General features: G+C 44.3%; 1 protein-coding gene across 1 annotated transcript in view; it reads right to left on the minus strand.

The window, feature by feature from the left end:
- The window catches only part of LOC137377247 (transmembrane protein 178B-like), a 75,578-nt gene that overhangs the window by 24,728 nt on the left and 27,374 nt on the right, over nucleotides 1-23,476 (minus strand).

The raw sequence follows: 23,476 nt of genomic DNA on the forward strand, positions 1-23,476 counted from the left end.
GATGTAAATGGATACGATATAGTTGCAATTACAGAGACATGGCTGCAGGGTGACCAAGAATGGGAACTGAACATCCAGGGGTATTCATTATTTAGGAAGGACAGGCAAGGAGGGAAAGGAGGTGGAGTAGCATTGTTATTAAAAGAGGAAATCAATACAATAGAGTGGAAGGATATTAGCTCAGAGAATCCTGATGTGGAATCTGTATGGGTGAAGCTAAGAAACACCAAGGGGCCAGAAATGTTGGTGGGGGTTGTATATAGACCCCCAAACAGCAGTGGTGATGTAGAGGATGGCATTAAACAGGAAATTAGAGATGCATGCAATAAGGGTACACCTGTAATTATGGGTGATTTTAATCTACATATCGATTGGGCAAACCAAATTAGCAATAATACTGTAGAGGAGGAATTTCTGGAGTGCGTACGTGATGTTTTTTTTGGACCACTACGTTGAGGAACCAACTAGAGAACCGGCCATTCTAGACTGGTTATTGTGTAATGAGAAAAGATTAGTTAACAATCTTGTTGTGCGGGGATCCTTGGGGAAGAGCAACCATAACTCAACAGAATTCTTCATTAAGATGGAGAGTGGGAGAGTTGATTCCGCGACTAGGGTCCTGAATCTAAGTAAAGGAAACTATGAAGGTACGATGCGCAAATTGGTTATGATAGTTTGGGGAACGTTACTTAAAGGGTTGACAGTGGCTAGGCAATGGCTAGCATTTAAAGAGCGCATGGATGAATTACAACAATTGTTCATTCCTGTCTGGCGCAAAAATAAAACAGGAAGGGTGGCTCAACGGTGGCTTACGAAAGAAATTAGAGATAGTATTAGATTCAAGGAGGTGAAATATAAAATGGCCAGTACAAGCAGCAAACCTGAGGATTGGGAGCAGTTTAGAATTCAGCAAAGGAGAACAAAGGGATCGATTAAGAAGGGGAAAATAGAGTATGAGAGTAAGCTTGCAGAGAACATAAAAACTGACTGTAAAAGCTTCTACAGATATGTGAAGAGAAAAAGATTAATGAAGACAAATGTGGATCCCTTACAGTCAGAAATGGGGGAATTTATAATGGGGAACAAAGTAATGGCAGACCAATTAAATACATACTTTGGTTCTGTCTTCACAAAGGAGGACAAGTTACCTCCCAGAAATGTTGGAGAACAATGGGACTAGTGAGGAGGAGGAACTGTATGAAATCAGTATTAGTAGAGAAATGGTGTTAGGGAAATTGACAGGATTGAAGGCCGATAAATCCCCAGGGCCTGATAATATACATCCCAGAGTACTTAAGGAAGTGGCCCCAGAAATAGTAGATGCATTGCTGGTCATTTTTCAAAATTCTACAGACTCTGGAACAATTCCAATGGATTGGAGGGTAGCTAATGTAACCCCACTATTGAAAAAAGGAGATAGAGAAAAAACAGAGAATTATAGACTGGTTAGCCTGACATCAGTAGTGGGAAAACGGCTGGAGTCCATTATAAAAGATGTAATAGCAGAGCGCTTGGAAAACAGCGACAGGATCGGACAAAGTCAACATGGATTTACGAAATGGAAATCATGCTTAACAAATCTACTGGAATTTTTTGAGGATGTAACTAGTGGAATAGATAAGGGAGAACCAGTGGATGTGGTGTATTTGGACTTTTAGAAGGCTTTCGATAAGGTCCAACATAAGAGATTAGTGTGCAAAATTAAAGCACATGGGATTGGGGATAAGGTACTGACATGGATAGAGAACTGGTTGGCAGACAGTAAACAAAGAGTAGGAATAAACGGGTCTTTTTCCGAGTGGCAGACAGTGACTAGTGGGGTACCGCAGGTATCAGTGCTAAAACCCCAGCTATTCACAATATACATTAATGATATAGATTAAGGAATTAAATGTAATATATCCAAATTTGCAGATGACACAAAACTAGGTGGGAGTGTGAGCTGTGAGGAGGATGCAGAGAAGCTCCAGTGTGATTTGGATATGTTGAGTGAGTGGGCAAATACATGGCAGATGCAGTATAATGTGGATAAATGTGAGGTTATCCACATTGGAGGCAAAAACAGGAAGGCAGATTATTATCTGAACAGCGACAGATTGGGAAAGGGGGAGGTGCAGTGAGACCTGGGTGTCCTTGTGCACCAGTCACTGAAAGTAAGCATGCAGGTGCAGCAGGCAGTTAAGAAGGCAAATGGTCTGTTGGCCTTCATAGCGAGAGGATTCAAGTACAGGAGCAGGGACGTCTTGCTGCAATTATACAAGGCCTTGGTGAGACCAGATCTGGAGTATTGTGTGCAGTTTTGGTCTCCTTATCTGAGGAAGGATGTTCTTGCTATGGAGGGAGTGCAGTAAAGGTTCAACAGACTGATTCCTGGGATGGCAGGACTGACATATGAAGAGAAATTGGTTCGATTAAGTTTGTATTTGCTAGAGTTTAGAAACATGAGCGGGGACCTCATAGAAACCTACCAAATTCTAATAGGACTGGACAGACTAGATGCAGGAAGCATGTTCCTGATGGCGGGGGAGTCCAGGACCAGGGTCACAGTCTAAGGATAAGGGGTAAGCCATTTAGGACTGAGATGAGGAGAGATTTCTTCACCCAGAGAGTGGTGGACCTGTGGAATTCTCTACCACAGAAAGCAGTTGAGGCCAAATCATTAAATATATTCAAGAAAGAGTTATAGTTCTTAGGGCTAAAGGGATCAAGGGATACGGGGAGAAAGTGGGAACAGGGTACTGAGTTTGGATGATCAACCATGATCATATTGAATGGTGGAGCAAGCTCGAAGGGCCAAATGGCCTACTCCTGCTCCTATTTTTCTATGTTTCTATATCCTCTTCACAACATACCTTCCTACCCATCTTTGTGTCATCTGCAAATTTAGCGACCATGCCATCACTCCTCTCATCTAAGTCATCGATATAAATTGCAAAAAGTTGAGGCCCCAGCACAGACCCCTGCAGGACTCCACTCGTCACATCCCGCCACTCAGAAAAGGAATCATTTATGCATACTCTCTGTTTTCTGCCAGCCAGCCAATTTTCTATCCATGATATGTTACCCCCATGAGCTCCTACTTTGCGCAATAACCCTTTATGTGGCACCCTGTCAAATGCCTTCCGGAAATCCAAGTACAGTAAGTCAATGGGCTCCCCTTTATCTACAGTGCATGGTACTCCTTCAAAGAACTCCAATAAATTAGTTAAACATGATTTCCCTTTCACAAAATTATGCTGACTATTCCCGATTACCTTGAGTTTTTTTTAAGTGCTCAGCTATAGCCTCCTTAATGATCAATTCTAACACCTTGCCCACGACAGACATCAAGCTAACTGGCCTATAGTTACCTGTTTTCTGCCTCCCCCACTTCTTGAATAGAGGGGTTATATTTGCTACTTTCCAGTCTGATGGAACCTTCCCAGAATCTAGTAAATTTTGAAAAATTAACACCAACGCATCTACTACCTCATTAGCTACCTCTTTTAAGACACTCGGATGAAGCCCATCAGGACCCGGGGACTTGTCAGCCCGCAGCTCCATCTATTTGCTCACTACCATTTCCCTGGTGATTGCAATTTCACCAAGTTCATCTCTTCTTTCCTCCTCCTGATTTACAGCTATTACTGGAATGTTTTTTGTATCTTCTATAGTGAAGACAGAAGTAAAATATTTGTTCATTTCATCCGCCATTTCCTTATTATCTACTATTAACTCCCATTCTCACTGTCTAGAGGACCAATACTCACTTTACTTATTCTTTTCCTTTTTAAATACCTGTAGAAACTCTTGCTGTCCGATTTTACATTTCTAGCTAGCTTCCTCTCATACTCTAATTTCTTTCTCCCGAATAACCTTTTAGTAATTCTCTACTGTTCTTTATCTTCTGACCAATCATCTGACCTGACCAATCATCTGACCTGCCACTTATCTTTGCGCAATTTGCCTTTTCCTTAAGTTTGATGCTTTCCTTAACTTCTTCAGTTAACCACGGATGGTGGGTCCTCCCATTAGAAATTTTAAACTGTTGCTGGAATGAAGAAATGACTTGTTTAAAGAGATCAGCAGTGGCTGGAAAAACATTTGCATACTAAGAGACAGTGCTTGGAGAGACAAAAGAATTGCTCACTGATTCAATTAACAGAGATTGATCTGGGCAATAATGAGCCACATCTTGTCGGTGTAAGAGACAGCACTGGATCCCCCCCCAACGACAGCTTTGAAATCCACAAATGCAGGAGTTTGTTTAAACTGTTAGTCATATGACTAACCTGCTGGCCAACTTGGAGTTTTGAATTGTGTTCACAGGACAGTTTGAAGACAGACTGCAGATTGCAACTGAACCTGGAACAAGAGAGCCTCTCTCCTGGCTGGCTCCCCCTCGCTTTCTCACAAGCCTCCGGACCCACTGAAGTCACTTAAACCTCAAAAGAGAGAAGACTCCTACATCAAAACAAGTTATTGCATGCACTGGGCCCCAACGAACGCCAAGACTTATCGGCAACCAAAGACTCCATACTGAACTCAAAGGACTGTAATTACCACCCAGCTATTGCCTCAAATTTTTCCCCTTTATTCTTTCTACTTTTTCTGTCTCTATCTGTGTGTGTGTTTATCGCGTATGCATGCGAGCGTGGTCGTGTCGCATACTTGCATTTGTTAACCGAATTAGAGTTTAAGATGAATAAGCTTCCACCTTTTTTGTTTAAATCTAAGGAAACCTGTCTGATTTCTTTGCCTTACAATTGGAAAGCAGTGAACCAGGATTCACTGAGGGGGAGCTAAAACACGGTGTTTTTAAAATTAAGCCCTGTTATGGTTAAACCAGGCAAAGGCTGAGATGGAACCCCTAGACCCCTGTCTCACCTGGTCGTAACACTAGTCTTAGACCCACTCTTCTCTCTTTCAAACTGGATGTAAAATTCAATCATATTGTGGTTGCTGCTACCTAGATGCGGCTTTACTCTGAGGTCATTAATGAATCCTGTCACATTACACAATATCAAGTGTAATATAACCTACTCTCTGGTTGGTTCCAGAATGTGCTGCTCTAAGGAACTATCTTGAAAGCATTCTATGAACTCCTCATCCAGGCTACTATTGCCAAACTGACTTTTCCAGATTATATGTAGATTAAAATCACCCATGGTTATTGCGTTCTCTTCAAGACAAGCACCCAATATTTCTTCTTGTATACTTCGTCCTACATTGTGATTACTGTTAGGGGGCCTATAGACCACTCCCACTAGTGACTTTTTTCCCCTACTATTCCTCATCACCACCAAAACTGATTCTACATCCTGATCTCCTGAAACAAGGTCATCTCTAACTATTGCACCAATGCCGTCCTTGATTAAGAGTGCTACCCTTCCACCTTTACCTAGCTTCCTATTCTTCTTGAATGTCATATACTCCTCAATATTCAGGACCCAATCCTTGTCATCCTGCAGCCACGTCTCCGTAATGGCTATCAGATCATATTTATTTATTTCAATATGTGCTATCAGTTCGTCTACTTTGTTATGAATGCTACGTACATTCAGATACACAGCCTTTAGTTATGTCTTTTTCTCTTTGTAGCGTCTAATCTTGACTGTTGGTGTGTTCCTAGGTTTTTTCTCTCTGTCCCTTCTTGCCATTCTCTGACCTTCATTTCACATATTCTGCTTTCCTGCCTTGTCTCTAATGCACTCGTTATAGGAGATTCCATAGTCAAGGGGAGTGACAGGCATTTCTGAAACCCTAATTGTGAGCCCCGCATGGTGTGTTGCCTCCCTGGTGCCAGGTTAAAGGACATTACAGAGAGGGCGCAGAATATTCTGCAGGGAGAAGGGAGCGAGTCTGAAGCATACATCAACACCAACCAACAGCAATAAATGCTGGCCTAGCCAGCGATGCCCACATCTCATGAACGAATAAAAAAAAGAGAGCAGGTGTTGAAGTTCTATAGTCAGATTTTCAGGAGCTAAGGAGTTAAAAAGTAGGACCTCAAAGATAGTAATCTCTAGATTACTCCCAGTGCCATGCGCTAGTGAGAGTAAAAATAGGAAGATAGGGAGGATCACTGTGTGGCTTGAGGCATGGTGCAGGAGGGAAGGCTTCAGATTCTTGGACATTGGGACTAATTCTGGGGCAGGAGGCACCTATTCAAAAGGGATGGGTTGCATCTCATCAGGGCTGGGACTACTGTCCTGGCAGTGAGGTTCACTAGCGTGGTTGGGGATGGGTTGGACTAAATTGGCAGGAGAATAAGCACCAGCATATAGAAGTAGAAAAGAGGAATAAAGTGCATAAAGGACTGCAAGTGTTGGATAGTACTAGAGAAGGAAATAGTGGCACATTAGATAGCAGCAGACTAAGAAGGACTACGAGGAATACAAAAACAGATTTAGAATGCATGTATGTAAACTCACAAAGTGTCATGAATAAGGTTGGTGAACTATGAGCATCGATTATGGGATTATGATGTAGTGGCTACAACAGAAACAGCTTAAAAATGGTGAGGACTGGGTGCTTAATATTCAAGGATACTAAGTGTTCAGAAAAGATAGGGAAGGGAAAAACAGAGATGGGATGGCAGCACTGATTAGGGAAGACACTGTAGTGTTGGAAAGAGAGGATGTCCTTGAGGGGACAAGGACAGAATCCATGTGGTTAGAGTTCAGAAGCAAAGAGGGTATGATCATTCTACCTGGAGAATTATATAGACCTCCAAATAGTGAGAGTAAATCTGCAAGGAAATCAGAGAGATGTGCAAGAACTACAGAATGGTAAATTTGGGGGACTTTAATTACCCAAATATTGATTTGGATAATGTTAGAGTAACGGTTAAGGAAGGGAGGAATTTCTGAAATGTGTTCAGGAGAATTTCCTTGACCAGTATGTTCTCGGTCCAACTAGGAAGGAGGCATTTCTGGATCTGGTACTGGGGATTAAGGTGAGCCAATCAGACCAAGTATCAGTGGGGGAACATTTGGGTAAGAGTAATCTTCGTATCATAAGATTTAGATTTGTGATGGAGAAGAGCAAGGCACAATCTAAAGTAGAACTTTGAAATTGCAACTTTGAACTTCAATGGGATGAGAAGGTATGTAGCAAAGGTAAAACGGAACCAAAGCCTGACAGGGAAAAACTGTAATAGAACAATGGGTGATCTTTAAGGAGATGTTTCAGGTACAGGCGAGGTACATTCCAACGAGGACAAAACTTAAGGGAACCAAAGCCAGGGCTCAGTGGATGATGAGAGAGAATATGATGAAACAAAAAAGAGGGTGTATGAGGCATGTCAGCTGAATTCTTCAAGCGAGAACCAGACCAAACATAATAATTTGAGAAGGAAATGAAGAGGACAATAATACTGGCAAAGAGAGAATAGAATGGTATTAACATAAAAGGGAACCCAAAAATCTTTTACTGGCATGTAAATAGTAAGCGGGTAATAAGAGGTGGGTGGGGCCTATTAGAGACAAAGAGGATGATATATGCTTAGAGGAGCAGGGAAAGGCTTGAATACTTAATGAGTAATGAGTTAATGGGTGGCACAGTGGCGAGCACCGCAGCCTCACAGCTCCAGCGACCCGAGTTCAATTCTGGGTACTGCCTGTGCGGAGTTTGCAAGTTCTCCCTGTGTCTGCGTGGGTTTTCGCTGGGTGCTCTGGTTTCCTCCCACAGCCAAAGACTTACAGGTTGATAGGTAAATTGGCCATTATAAATTGCCCCTCGTATAGGTAGGTGGTAGGGGAATATAGGAAAGGTGGGGATGTGGTAGGAATATGGGATTAGTGTAGAATTAGTATAAATGGTTGGTTGATGGTCGGCACATGCTCGGTGGGCTGAAGGGCCTGTTTCAGTGCTGTATCTCTAAATAAATAAATACTTTGTATCAGTGTTTACTAAAGAAGAGGACCCTGGCAAAATATCAGAAGAAGTGAAGATGGTAGAGGTAATGGATGGGGTTAAATTTGATAGGAAGGATGTATTGGAAAGGCTGGCTATGCTTAGAGTGAATAAGTCACCTGGTCTGGATGGCTTGCATCCCAAGTTGCTAAAGGAAGTGGAAATGGAAATAGAGGAAGGGCTTGCCATAATCTTCCAATCTTCCCTAGATACAGGGCAGGTGACAGAGGATTAGAGAGTGCCAAAGGTGACACCCTTATTCAAAAAAGGGTGTAAAGACATTCCTGGTAACTATAGGCCCATCAGTTTAACATCAGTGGTGGGTAAGGTTTTAGAAGCAATAATAAGCAAAAAAATCAACAGGCACTTGGAGAGGTTTGAAGAGGAGGAGGAGGCAGTGGTGCAGTGGTAATGTCACTGGACTAGCAATCCAAAGGCCCAAGCTAATGCTCCAGGGACACGGTTCAAATCCCACCATGGCAGCTGGTGGAATTTAAATCCAATTAATAAATCTGGAATTACAAAAGCTAGTCTCAGGAATGGTAACCATGTGGTTGACTCTTAAATGCCCTCTGAAATGGCCTAGCAAGCCACTCAGTTGTACCACATCGTTGAGAAAATCTAAAAGGAATGAAGCCAGGCACCGGAAATGACAACGGCAAACCCAGTCCTGTCGACCCTGCAAAGTCCTCCTTACTAACATCTGGGGGCTTGTGCCAAAATTGGGAGAGCTGTCCCATAGACTAGTCATGTAACAGTCTAACATAGTCATACTCTCGGAATCATACCTTATAGACAATGTCCCAGACACCACCATCACCATTCCTGGGTACGTCATGTCCCACCCAGCAGAGGTGGCGGTACAGTGGTACACAGTTGGGAGGGAGTTGCCCTGAGAGTCCTCAACATTGACTCTGGACCCCATGAGGTCTCATGGCATCAGCTCAAACATGGGAAAGAAAACCTCCTGCTGATTACCACCTACCGCCCCCGCTCAGCTGATGAATCAGTACTCCTCCATGTCGAACAACAATTGGAAGAAGCACTGAGGGTGGCAAGGGCAGAGAATGCACTCTGGGTGGAGGACTTCAATGTCCATCACAAAGAGTGGCTCGGTAGCACCATTACTGAACAAGCTGGTCAAGTTCTAAAGGACACAGCTGTTAGATTGGGTCTGCAGCTGGTGGTGAGGAACCAACAAGAGGGAAAAACCGACTTAACCTCGTCCTCACCAAACTACCTGTCGCAGATGCAGCTGTCCATGTTAGTATTGGTAGGAGTGACCACTACACAGTCTTGTGGAGACGAAGTCCCGTCTTCACCTCCATCATGTTGTGCGGCACTACCACCATGCTAAATGGGATAGATTCAGAACAGATCTAGCAACTCAAAGCTGGGCCTCCATGAGGTGCTGTGGGCCATCAGCAGCAGCAGAATTGTATTCACTCGTAATCTGTAACCTCATGGCCTGGCATATCTACCATTCTACCATTACTGACAAGCCAGGGGATCAACCCTGGTTCAATGAATGGGGGAGCCCAGCACATCAATACAGCCTTGGTCCAAACATGGACAAAAGAGCTGAACTCAAGAGGGAAAGTGACAGTGACTGCCCTTGACATCAAGGCAGCACTTCACTGAGCGTTGCATCAAGCAGCCATAGCAAAACTGGAGTCAATGGGAATCAGGGTGAAAGCTTTCCATTCGTTGGAGTCATATCTAGCACAAAGGAGGATGGTTGTGGTTGTTGGATGTCAATCATCTCAGTCCCAGGACATCACTGCAGAAGTTCCTCAGGGTAGTATCCTAGGCCCCACCATCTTCAGCTGCTTCATCAATGACCTTCCCTCCATCATAAGGTCAGAGGTGGGGATGTTCACTGATAATTGTACGATGTTCAGTACCATTCACGACTCCTCAGATTCTGAGGCAGTCCGTGCCCCTATCAAGCAAGACCTGGACAACATTCAGGCTTGGGCTGATAAGTGGCAAGTTACATTCGTGCCACACAAGTGCCAGGTAATGAACATCTCCAACAAGAGAGAATCTGATCATCTGCTCTTGACATTCAATGGCATCACCATGGCTGAATCCCCCATTATCAACATCCTGGGGGTTACCATTGACCCGAAACTGAACTGGACCAGCCATATAATTACTGTGGCTTCAAAAGCATGTCAGAGGCTGGGAATTCTGTGGCGAGTAACTCACCTCCTGACTCCCCAAAGCCTGTCCATCATCTACAAGGCACAGGTTAGGAGTGTGACGGAATACTCTCCACTTGCCTGGATGAGTGTAGCTCCAACAACACTCAAGAAGCTCGACACCATCCAGGACAAAGCAGCCCACTTGACTGGCACCCCATCTACCACCTTCAATATTCATTCCTTCCACCACCGACACACAGTGGCAGCAGTGTGTACCATATACAAGATGCACTGCAGCAATTCACCAAGGCTCCTCTGACAGCACCTTCCAAATCTGCGATCTCTACTACCTAGAAGGGCAAGAGCATCAAGTGTATGGGAACACCACCACCTACAATTTCCCATCCAAGCCACACACCATCCTGACTCAGAAATATATTGCTATTCCTGTTCGCTGGGTCAAAACCCTGGAACTCCCTTTCTGACAGCACTGTGGGTACCTACACCACATGGACTGCAGCGGTTCAAGAAGATGGCTCACCACCACCTTCTCAAGGGCAATTAGAGATGGGCAATAAATGCTGGCCTAGCCAGCGATGCCCACATCGGTGAAAGAATTAAAAAAAGGCTTGAGTTAATTATGGAGAGCCAGCACAGATTTGTAAACGGCAGATCGTGCTTGATTAATCTAATTTAATTTTTTTTGATGAAGTAACAGAGAAGGTTGATGAAGGGAAAGCAATGGATGTTGTCTATATGGATTTTAAGAAAGCATTTGACAAAGTACCACATAAAAGGCTGGTTACCAAAATTGAAGCTCATGGGATAGGAGGGTCAGTGTCAGATAAGAATTTTAAAAATTGGCTGACAGATAGCGAGTTATGGTTGTTTTTCAGACTGGGGGATGGTAGACAGTGGTGTTCCTCAAGGTTCAGTGTTAGGACTACTGTTTTTTTGATATATATATATATAAATATGACTTGGATAATGGAACATAGAGCAAACTTTCAATATTTTCAAACGATAACAAACTTGGAGGTGTGGCAGACAGTGAGGATGATACTAAACGAGTGCAGCAGGACATAGATAGGCTAGCAGAATGGACGGCCAAGCAGCAGATGGAATTTAATACAAAGAAGTGCGAGGTGATGCATTTTGGCAGAAGGGATCCCCCACAAATGTAAGGAAGTTTGAAAGATTATGGCAAACCCTTCTGCCATCTCCACCCCCACTTCCTTTAGCAACCTGGGATCCAAGCCATCCGGACCAGGTGACTTATCTACCCTAAGCTTGGCCAACCTTTCCAGTATCTCCTCACTCTCAGTTTTTACCCTATCCATTGCCTCTACTCTCTCCTCTTCTGCTGATATTTTGTCAGATTCCTCTTCCTTAGTAAACACCGGTACAAAGTACTCATTAAGTATTCAAGCCTTGCTCTGCACCTCTAAACATGTATCACCCTCTTTGTCTCTACTAGGCCCCACTCCACCTCTTAAACATAGGAAAATAGGAGCAGGAGTAGGCCATTTGGCCCTTCGAGCCTGCTCCGCCATTCAATACGATCATGGTTGATCATCCAACCTCAGTACCCTGTTCCCGCTTTCTCCCCGTATCCTTTGATCCCTTTAGTCCTAAGAACTATATCTAACTCTTTCTTGAATATATTTAATGATTTGACCTCAACTGCTTTCTGTGGTAGAGAACTTCACAGGTTTACCACTCTCTGGGTGAAGAAATCTCTCCTCATCTCAGTCCTAAATGGCTTACCCCTTATCCTTAGACTGTGACCCCTGGTCCTGGGCTCCCCCGCCATCGGGAACATCCTTCCTGCATCTAGTCTGTCCAGTCCTGTTAGAATTTTGTAGGTTTCTATGAGATCCCCTCTCATTCTTCTAAACTCTAGCAAATACAAGCCTAATCGACCCAATCTCTCTTCATACGTCAGTCCTGCCATCCCAGGAATCAGTCTGTTGAACCTTTACTGCACTCCCTCCATAGCAAGAACATCCTTCCTCAGATAAGGAGACCAAAACTGCACACAATACTCCAGATGTGGTCTCACCAAGGCCTTGTATAATTGCAGCAACACATCCTTGCTTCTGTACTTGAATCCTCTCGCTATGAAGGCCGACATACCATTTGCCTTCTTAACTGCCTGCTGCACCTGCATGCTTACTTTCAGTGACTGGTGCACAAGGGCACACAGGTCTCGCTGCACCTCCCCCTTTCCCAGTCTATCGCCATTCAGATAATCTGCCTTTCTGTTTTTGCCGCCAAAGTGGATAACCTCATATTTATCCACATTATACTGCATCTGCCATGTATTTGCCCACTCACTCAACATATCCAAATCACACTGGAGCTTCTCTGCATCCTCCTCACAGCTCACACTCCCACCCAGCTTTGTGTCATCTGCAAACTTGGATATATTACATTTAATTTCCTCATCTATATCATTAATATATATTGTGAATAGCTGGGGTCCTAGCACTGATCCCTGCGGTACCCTACTAGTCACTGTCTGCCACTCGGAAAAAGACCCGTTTATTCCTACTCTTTGTTTCCTGTCTGCCAACCAGTTCTCTATCCATGTCAGTACCTTACCTCCAATCCCATTTGCTTTACATTTGTATGCTAATCTCTTATGTGGGACCTTATCGAAACCTTATCTTACTACCTCTTACTACCCACTTACAATTTACATGCTGTTAGAAGATTTTTGGGTTCCCTTTTCTGTTGACTGCCATTCTATTCTCATGTTCTCTCTTTGCCAGTCTTATTTTCCTCTTTTAAAAGGAGATTGGACAGATACTTGAGGATGAGGAATTTAAGCGGTTACAGACAAAAATCAGGGATGTGGGACTAAACTTGACTGCTCTTTCAAAGAGCCAGCACAGGCAAGGTGGGTCAAATAGCCTCCTTCTGTGCTGTAAGTTTCTATGATTCTATGATATCCCATCCCAGATACTCCCAGGGCAGGAGAAGCATGGGTCAGATACAGAGTAAAGCTCCCTCTACACTATTCCATCAAACACTCGCAGGACAGGTACAGCATGGGGTGAGATACAGAGTAAATTTCCCTCTACACTGTCCTCATCAAACACTCCCAGGGCATGTACAGAAATAGATATACTGTAAACTCCCTCCATTTTGCCCCATCAAACACTCCAAGGGCAGGTGCAACATGGGTTAGATGCAGAATAATGTTTCCACTACACTGTTGCATCAAACTCTACCTGGGTAGGTAAAGCACGAGTGAAATACAGAATAAAGACCCCTCTATACTGTCCCAGCTAACATTCTGACGACAGACAGAACACAGGTTAAGTGCAGAGGAATCATATTTGATTAAGTTTTGTGATAAGGTAACAGAAAGGGTGGATGAGGGCAGTATATTTGATGTTGTGTATATGGACTTTCAAAAGGCATTGATCAAGAACCACATATTAGGGATGTTAACAAAATTGAAACCCATGGGATAAAAGGGCAGTAACAGCATGGATACAAATTTGGGTAAGGAATGGAAAACAGAGTTGTGTTGAATAGTTGTTTTTCAGACCTGAGGGAGGTTTAGGGGGGAGTTTCCCAAGGTTCAGTGCTGGGACTACTGCTGTTTTTGATATACATTCATACACTTGGAGGTACAAAGCACAGTTTTGAAGTTGCAGGTGGCACGAGGCTTGCAGGTGTGGTGATACTGAGGAGGGTGGCGCTAGACATACGAATATACGAATCAGGAGCAGAAGCTCCGCCATTCAATAAGATCATGGCTGATCTGTTTGTTTCGAACTCCACACTCCCATCTATCCCCGATAATTTTTGATTCCCTTGCCTAACATGAATCTATCTACCTCCGCCTTAAAAATGTTCAATGACCCTGCCTCCACCCTCTTCTGAAGCAGAGTTCCAAAGTCGCATAATCCTTTGAGAGAAAACATTTCTCCTCCACATCAGGAGAACACAGGCTTGTGAAATTTGAAAACATATGGCAGATGAAATGCAACAGAAATGGGCGAGTTGATACATTTTGGTAGAAAGATTGAGGAGACACAACGCTTGCTAACTGGTACAATTTTGAAGTGCAAGAACAAAAAGGTTTGGGGTGTTTAGGTAAACAATTCTTTGAAGGTGGCAAAACAGGCTATTCATGGGATGTGGGCGTCACTGGCAAGGCCAATATTTGTTGCCCATCCTTAATTGCCCTGGAGAAGGTGAAAGTGAGCTGCCTTCTTGAACGACTGCAATCCATGTTTTGTAGGGTACACCTATAGTGCTATTACGAAGATAGTTCCGGGTTTTTTGACCCAGCGACAGTGAAGAAATGGCGATATATTTTCAAGTCAGAATGATGTGTGACTTTGAGGGAAACTTGCAATACCTCCTTCCGGGTTTGGCTGGGAACATACTGATCACGGAGGTTCTCCTGAATACATTTCAGAAATTCCTCCCCCTCATCCTTTATGCTAACATTATCCCAATCGATATTTGGGTAATTAAAGTCCCCACTCAGTCAACACTCTATAGTTCTTGCAAATCTCTTGTGATTACCCTGCTGATTTGCTCTTCTATCCCTCTCTCACTATTTGGAGGCCTATAAAATACCCCTAGTAGAGTGATCACGCCTTTCTTGCTTCTCAACTCTTTGGATTCTGTCCTTGCCCCCTCCAACACTACAATTTCTTCCCTAATCAGTACTGCCATCCCAGCCCCATTTTTTCCTTCCCTATCTTTTCTGAGCACTTTGTAGCCTGGAATATTAAGCACATCGTCTTCAACCTTTTAAAGCCATGTTTTGTCATTGCCACTACATCATACTCCCACATGGCTATTTGTGCTCGTAGCTCACCATAGTCCTTTTTAGTCTGCTCCTATCTAATACGGTACTACTTCCTTCTGTAGTACTATCCAACACACTCCTTTATGCACCTTATTCCTCTTTTCTACTTTTATATGCTGGTGCCCATCCTCCTGCCAATTTAGTTTAAACCCTCCCCAACCACAGTAATGAACCTCACTGCCAGGACAGTAGTCCCAGTCCTGATGAGGTGCAAACCATCCCTTTTGAATAGGTGCCTCCTGCCCCAGAACTGGTCCCAATGTCCAAGAATCTGAAGCCCTCACTCCTGCACTATGCTTCAAACCACCTATTGATCTTCCCTATCTTCCTATTTCTACTCTCGTTAGCGCATGGCACTAGGAGTAATTCAGTGATTACTACCTTAGAGGACCTACTTATGACCTTCCTCCCTAGCTCCTGAAAGTCTGACTATAGGACCTCAATACCTGCTCTCTTTATGTTATTGGCACCAACAAGTACCACGACTTCTGGCTCACTCCCTTCCCTCTGCAGAATATTCTGCACGCTCTCTTTGATGTCCTTTACCCTGGCGTCAGGGAGGCAACACACCATGCAGGCTGACAATGATGGTTACAGAAATGCCTGTCTGTCCCCCTAATCATGGAATCTCCTGTAACAACTGCATTTCTACACCTTGCTGTTCTACACCCTGAGCAGTCCCTTGCCCATTGGTGCCATGGTCATCCAGCTTACAGTGACCACAACTTAACTTGGTTTATAGTAATTATGGAAAGAGACCAGAAAATACCAAAGGCAAAACTGCTCAATTGGAGAAGACCTAATCTCAGTGATTTAAGAAGGGACCTAGCATAGGAAGATTGGAAAAGGCGATTTTAGGGTAAAGCAGTCACGGAGCAATGAAAGGCATTTAAGGAAGTGATGGTTCATGATCACTTGGATATGCACTTGAGGTTTTGTAACCTACAAGGCTATGGACCAAGGGCTGGGAGGTGAGATTAGACTGGATTCCTCCTTTTCAGTCAGCAGGGGCACAACGGGCGAATAGCTTCCTTCTGTGGCGTAAATCGTTCTATGTTTCTTTCGATGGCTGGAATTTAACGGTGAGGTGGTGACCCCGCCCACCAGCTGGAAAGTCAGGGAGAGCCTGCCTCCACCTGGCCTGGAAGCCACACTGCTATTTGGCATCACCCAGGCCCTTAAGAGCTTCCAAGAGATACTGGCCAATTAAAGGGCCAACAGCTCTTCTGTCGCAGCAGTGCCACTGGGAGCAGTGGCCATTGCTGGGTATGCACCCAGCAAGAACAGGACCATGGACGTCAGACTCCAAAAAGGTAAGTGGGAGTTGGGCCTTGCTGGGCACAATCGGCTAGGCCCCGGCGGGGTTCGGAGTGTAGGGCTGGGGGGGTCGGGGGGGGGAGTTGTTTTAGCGGGGACAGCCCGTGCTACTGGGGGGGCCTCCGTGGGGCAGAGGGTGCCCAATCAGGAAGGCTCCACAACCAACCCCCCCCCCCCACCCAAATGCCCCCAAGGAGGCTGCCAGGTATTACTAGGCAGCCTCCTCAGGTGCTGAAGTGCCTGTCTGCTGCTGGTATTTTACCAGCAGCAGGAAGAGCCCTTAAGTGGCAATTAATTGGCCACTTAAGAGCCTCAATTGGCCTAAGGACAGGCAGGTTGTTTGACACCACCCCTGCCGCTGGTAAAACAGCAGTGGAGGCGGGTAAGCGAATGGCACGGCACACCCCCCAACCTCGGCCCCCCCATCCCCCCACCCTATTTTACGCAACCCCTTCCTCTTAGCCCGCTCCGGGATGTGGGGGGTGGGGGGCGGTTGCGCGCATTAAATACCGGCTGATATTTCAAACTAGGCATATTCCTTTAAAAGGAAAAGGCAGGAATCCAAAGCTAATGCACCCTGGATGACAAAGGAAATAAAAATTTAAAATAATACAGAAAAAGGAGGCTTATGGCAAATGCCAGGAGCAACATTTAGTTAATAACCAGAAAGATTATAGAAAGTCTAGGAGGAAATTAATACAGAGGCTTCGGCAGGTTATGAGAAAAGATTAGCAGGCAACATTAAAGTCAACACTAAAACATTTTATAAACAGCTGGGCCTATTAAGGACCTTGTTACGACCAGGTGAGAAAGAGGTCCAGGGATCCCTTTCAGCCTTCACCTGGTCTTACTGTAACACGGTTTTATTTTTTAATCACACTGTGTTTTGATCTCCCCCTTGATGAATTCCTATTCACCGCTTTCCAACTATAAGGCAAAGAAATGAGCACAAACAGGCTTTCTTAGATTTAAAGAAGAAAAGTGAAATTTATTAAACTTAAACTCTAATTCGGTTAACGCCTACAGATACACAACGTGCCCACACGAGCATGCATATGCGATACACACATGCAGATAGGGACAGAAAAGAGCAGAAGAAAAGATAAAGTGGAAAAGTTTGAGGCAATCTCTGAGGAGGGTTTTTTGTTACTGTGCTTTGAGCTCGCTGTAGCGTCCTTGATTGAAGATATAGTCTTGCTTTTCGTTGGGGCCCACTATTCTTCTCAAACCTTGTTTACTGTAGAAAACTTTTCTCTCTCTTGGGGTTCACGTGTTTTCAGTGGGATTTGGAGTTTCATGAGAAAGAGATGGGAGCAGACAGGAGGAGAGGAGGTCTTTTCCAGTCCAGGAGCAAAGAGCTTTCTCACAGTTCAAACACTGTCTCTACAATTTAAAACTCCCCAAGTTGGCCAGCAGGGTGGTCACGTGAGCAACTGGTTTGACCGGGTCTGTTCTGTGTATTATATGGGAGCAGGGGATAGGTCCTTTGTTCCAACACTGTCTGCCAATATGCAAAAATGTCTTTCCGGCCAGGGGCCTGGCAATTCCTTGTAACAGGCCTTCTCTTCTTCCCAGCAACAATTTGAAATTTAATGTCCATGTGGCAAAATTAATGTGCCTCATACTTGGCAGGTGGGGGGGGTGCATGACAGACCCAAAGGGAAATCTTCATGTAGAGGCAGTGGATATGGCTAAAGCTTTAAATGAGTACTTTGCATTTGTTTTCACAAAGGAAGACAATGATGTAAATGTTATACTAAACAGGAGAGGGAAGTTATGAATAGGTTAGTATATATACTGAAGAGCTTAGCATTACTGAAAGTTGGTAAAGCACCTGGTTCAGAAGGAATGCATCTTAGATTGCTGAAAGAAGCAAAGAGAGAAATAGCAGAGGCATTGGTCACAATCTTTCAATCCTCATTGGATACAGGAGAAGTGCCAGAGGCTGGAGAGTTACTAATGTTATACCATTATTCAAGAAAGGGGAGAAGGATAAACCAGGAAACTACAGGCCAGTCAGCCTAACATCAGTGTTAGAAAAGCTATTGGAAACCATTGTCAGGGACAATAAACTTTCATTTGGAAAGGCATGGGTTAATCAGGGAGAGTTGGAATGGATTTGTTAAAGGAAAATCATGTCTGACTAACTTGATTGAATTCTTCAATGAGATAACAGAGAAGGTTGATCAAGGTTGTGCAGTAGATGTTGTATATGTGGACTTTCAGAAGGCATTCAACAAAGTGCCACATGGAGGCTTATTAAGAAGATGGAATCCCATGAGATTAAGGGGAAAGTGGTGGTACGGATATAAGATTGGCTCAATGACAGAAAGCAAAGGATGATGGTTGGATGGATGTTTTTCAAGTGGAGATGTGGTTTGCAGCGGTGTTCTCCAAGAACCAGTTATGGGTCCATTTCTCTTTGCAATTTTTCTAAATGACTAGGCTCAGGTATAGCGAGCAACATTATAAAGTTTGCAGATGATATGAAACTTGGTAAAATAGTAGACAGTAATGAGGATAGTTATAGGCTCCAGGATGACAGACAGGATGGTGAAATGGGCAGAAGCATGGCTGACGGAGTTGAAACACGGTGGAGAAGTGTGAAGTGATGCACTTGGGAGGTCTAATATGGAAACACAGTGAACTATAAATGATATAATTTTGAAAAGTGTAAAGGGACCTTGGTGTCAATATACACAAATCCTTAAAGGTGGCAGGACATGTTGATAAGGTGGTTAAAAAGCATAAACAGAGGAATAGTATATAAAAGAAAAGGGATCATGCTAGAACTTTATAAATCACTGGTTAGGCCTCAGCTGGAATATCGTGGGCAATTCTGAGCACCACACTGTAGGAAAGAATTAAATGTTGTATGTTTGGTTGGTATTCTGCCACCTTAATATGCTTAGTTAGTCTAGCTTAGATAGATTCCTTAGTCTTGAGTAATCAGAACAATAACCTTTATTACAGCTATGCACAGTTTCAGACCAGTCTGTGTGACTCCTCTGAAAACATGCTGCAACTCGCCAAGTCTCTCCCATGTGATCTCTTACATCATCATGGTAGGAGATATTCTTTACACTCTCTCAATATTAACTCTTTCAGACCCTTACACTACAGTAAAGGCCTTAGAAAGGTGCAGAGGAGGTTTATCTGCAAGGGACGAGGGATGAGGGACTTCAATTATGAGGAGAGGTTGTAAACATTAGGACTGTTCTCCTTAGAACAGAGGTGAAGAGGTGACCTAATAGAGGGTTTCAAGATGCTGAGAGGTTTTTGATAGAGTAGGGAGAGAAAAATTATCCTCTCCAGCGAGTGGGTCAATAACTAGAGGTCATAGATTCAAAAGCATTGGAAAAAGATCTAAAGGAGAGATGAGCAGATTTTTTCACTCAGAACATGACCTGAAAAGCTGGTGGTAACTGGTTCTTATACCTCTTCGACATGTTTAGTTTAGAGATACAGCACTGAAACAGGCCCTTCGGCCCAACGAGTCTGTGCCGACCATCAACCACCCGTTTATACTAATCCTACACTAATTCCATATTCCTACCACATCCCCACCTGTCCCTATATTTCCCTACCACCTACCTATACTAGGGGCAATTGCTAATGGCCAATTTACCTGTCAACTTGCAAGTCTTTGGCATGTGGGAGGAAACCGGAGCACCCGGAGGAAACCCACGCTGACACAGGGAGAACTTGCAAACTCCACACAGGCAGTACCCGGAATTGAACCCGGGTCGCTGGAGCTGTGAGGCTGCGGTGCTAACCACTGCGCCACTGTGACATGGTACACATTGCTGCCATTGTGCGTCGGTGGTGGAGGGAGTGAATATTTAAGGTGGTGGATGGGGTGCCAATCAAGTGGGCTGCTTTGTCCTGGGTGGCTTAGAGCTTCTTGAGTGTTGTTGGAGCTGCACTGTATTCCATCATGCTCCTGACTTGTGCCTTGTAGATGGTGGACAGGCTTCGGGGAGTCAGGAGGTGAGTTACTGGTTGCAGGATTCCCAGCCTCTGATCTGCTCTTGCAGCCACAGTATTTATATGGCAGGTCAAGCTCTGTTTCTGGTCAATGGTAACCCCCAGGATTTCAACGGTGGGGGATTCAACGATGGTAATACTGCGGAACATCAAGTGAAGTTGATTAGATTCTCTCTTGTTGGAGATGATCATTGCCTGGCACTTGTGTAGCATGAATGTTACTTGTCATTTATAAGCCAAAGTTTGAATGTTGTCCAGATCTTGCTGTATGAGGGCATGGACTGCTTCAGTATCTGAGGAGTTGCAAACGGTACTGAACACTGTGCAATCATTGGCGAGCAGCCCACTTCTGACCTTATGATGGAGGGATGGTCACTAATGAAGCAGTTGAAGACGGCTGGGCCTAGGACATTACTCTAAGGAACTCCTATGGCAACGTCTTGAGGCTGAGATGATTCGCCTCCAACAACCACAACCTTCTTCCTTTGTGCTAGGTATGACTCCAACCAATGGAGGATTTTCCCCCTGATTCCCATTCACTTCAATTTTGCTGGGGATCCTTGATGCCTTAATGTCAAGGGCAGTGACCCTCACTTCACCTCTGGAATTCAGCTCTTTTGTCCATGGTTGGACCAAGGCTGTAATGAGGTCAGGGGCTGAGTGGCCCTGGCAGAACCCAAAGTGAACATCGGTGAGCAGGTTATTGCTGAATATTGGGACGACATGATAGAGGTTTACAAAGTTATGAGTGGCATGGACAGAGTGAATAGTCAGAAGCTTTTTCCCAGGGCGGAAGAGTCAGTTACTAGGGAACATAGGTTTAAGGTGCGAGGGGCAAAGTTTACAGGGGATGTGCGAGGCAAGTTTTTTTACACAGGGGGTGGTGAGTGCCTGGAACTTGCTGCCGGGGGAGGTGGTGGAAGCAGGTATGATAGCGATGTTTAAGAGGCAGCTTGACAAATACATGAATAGGATGGGAATAGAGGGATAGGGACCCCGGAAGTGCAGAAGGTTTTAGTTTAGAAAGGCATCAAGATCCGTGCAGGCTTGGAGGGCCGAATGGCCTGTTCCTGTGCTGTACTGTTCTTTGTTCGTTGTTCTTTAAGTGCCACTTCATCACGCTATCAATGACACCTTCTATCACTTTACTGATGACTGAAAGTAGACTGATGGGGCAGTAATTGGCTGGAATGGATTTGTCCTGCTTTCTGTGGAAAGGACATACCTGGGCAATTTTCCGCATTGTCAGGTAGATGCCAGCGTTGTAGCTGTACTGACTAGGGGCACGGCTAGTCCTGGAGCACAAGTGTTCAGTACTATAACCGGGATGTTGGCAGGGCCCATAGCCTTTGCTGTATCCAGTGCCTTCATAATAAAGCATATAGGATCCTAGGTTTTATAAACAGAGGCACACAGTACAAAAGCCAAGAAGTTATGAAGAAGCATTTATAAAACATGAGTTTGACCCCAGCTGAATATTCTGGGCAGCATACTTTAGGAAGGACATGAAGGCTATGGAAAGGATACAGAAAAGAGTTACTAGAATGGTTCCAGGTTGAGGGATTACAGTTACAAGGATAGATTGGAGAAGCTGTGGTTGTTCTGCTTAGAGTAGAGCAGGCTAAGAAGAAATCTGAAAGTCTTTAAAATCGTGAATGGTCTAGATAGAGTAAATAAATAGAAACTGTTTCTAATGTTTAAGGGTCAATAACAAGAGGACACAGATTTAAGGTGATTGGCAAAAGCACTAAAGGGGACACGAGAAAACACTTTTGTGCAATAAGCGGCTAGGATTTTAATTGCACTGCTTGAGAAGGTGGTGAATAGAGTCAATGGTAGCCTTCAAAGAGGATTTGGACAAATACTTGGAGAAAGAAATTGCAGGGATCTGGGGAAAGAGCAGGGAGTGGGACCAACAGGAACAGCCAACACAGACTTCTGTGCTGTTTTCTATGATTCTACAGCTCATTTTACGCTGCCTCATTAGACACACCCAGGGCAGGAACCGTAAAACTCCCTTTACAATGTCCCATCCAAAACTCACAGGGCAGTACAGCAAGGGTTAAGTACAGATATGTCTCCTTCTACACTGTGCCATCAAACAATCCCGAGGCAGGTACAGCACGGGTTATATACAGAGTAAAGCTCCCTCGAAACTGAACCACCAAACAATCCTGAGGCAGGTACAGCACAGGCTAGATACAGAGTAAATTTCCCTCTACACTGTCCCCCATCAAACACTCCCACGACAGGTACAGCATGGGGGTTAGATACAGAGTAAATCTCCCTAAGGAAAAATGAAAAAAAGAAGAAAAAAGAAAAAAAAAGAAAAAAGTTAGACACAGTAAAACTCCTTGTACAGTACCTCATCAAACATTTCAAAGGCAGATGCAGCACGAGTTGGACACAGAGTAATGCTCACTCCACATTTCCCAATTGAGCCCAGGCAAGGTATATCACAGGTTAGATACAGAATACATTTCCTGCTTTTACTTCCTCTGTCCCACTAAACATTCCCAGGGTTGATGCAGCACAGGTTAGACAGAGAGTAAGTCAAACACTACACTGTCCCACCAAACCTTCAGAGATGACAAAGCATGGTGAGATAGAGTAAAAAGTACCATCTTCGTTGTCCCATCCAACATGCCCAGGGCAGCTACAATACAGTTTGCATACATAATAAAGCACCCTCTACACTGTCCATCAGTTAAAGCATGGGTTGGATAGCGTAAGGCTCCATCTACGCTGTCCTATCAAATATTCTCAAGGCAAATGCAGCATGGGTTACATACAAAGTAAAGCTCCCCCTACACAGTCCCACCTAACACTCCTAGGACAAGTACAGCATGGATTCGATACAGAGTAAATCTGTACCTACAGTGTCCCAAACACTTCCATGGCACGTAAAGCATGATTTAGATGAAGAGTAAAGCTCCCTCTACATTGTCCTAACACTGCTCAGCACAAACTAGACACAGAGTAAAGCTCCCTCTACACTGTCGCATCAAACAATCCCAGAGCAGGTACAGCGCTGGTTAGATACAGAGTAAGGCTCCCTCTACACTGTCCCAAACACTCCCAGGGCAGATACAGCAGTTAGATAGAGAGTAAAGCTCCCTCTACACTGTTGTATCAAACATTCCCAGGGCACGTACAGCAAAGGTTAGATATAGAGTAGAGCTCCCTCAAGTCTCCTTGAGCAGGTACAGCATAGGCAAGATACAGGGTAAAGCTCCTAATCAATATGGTTAAATTATTTCCCAATTTCTTGAATGCTTGTTCTGAATTAACT

This window comes from Heterodontus francisci, chromosome 14, assembly GCF_036365525.1.
Source record: "Heterodontus francisci isolate sHetFra1 chromosome 14, sHetFra1.hap1, whole genome shotgun sequence".
Classification (NCBI taxonomy): domain Eukaryota; kingdom Metazoa; phylum Chordata; class Chondrichthyes; order Heterodontiformes; family Heterodontidae; genus Heterodontus; species Heterodontus francisci.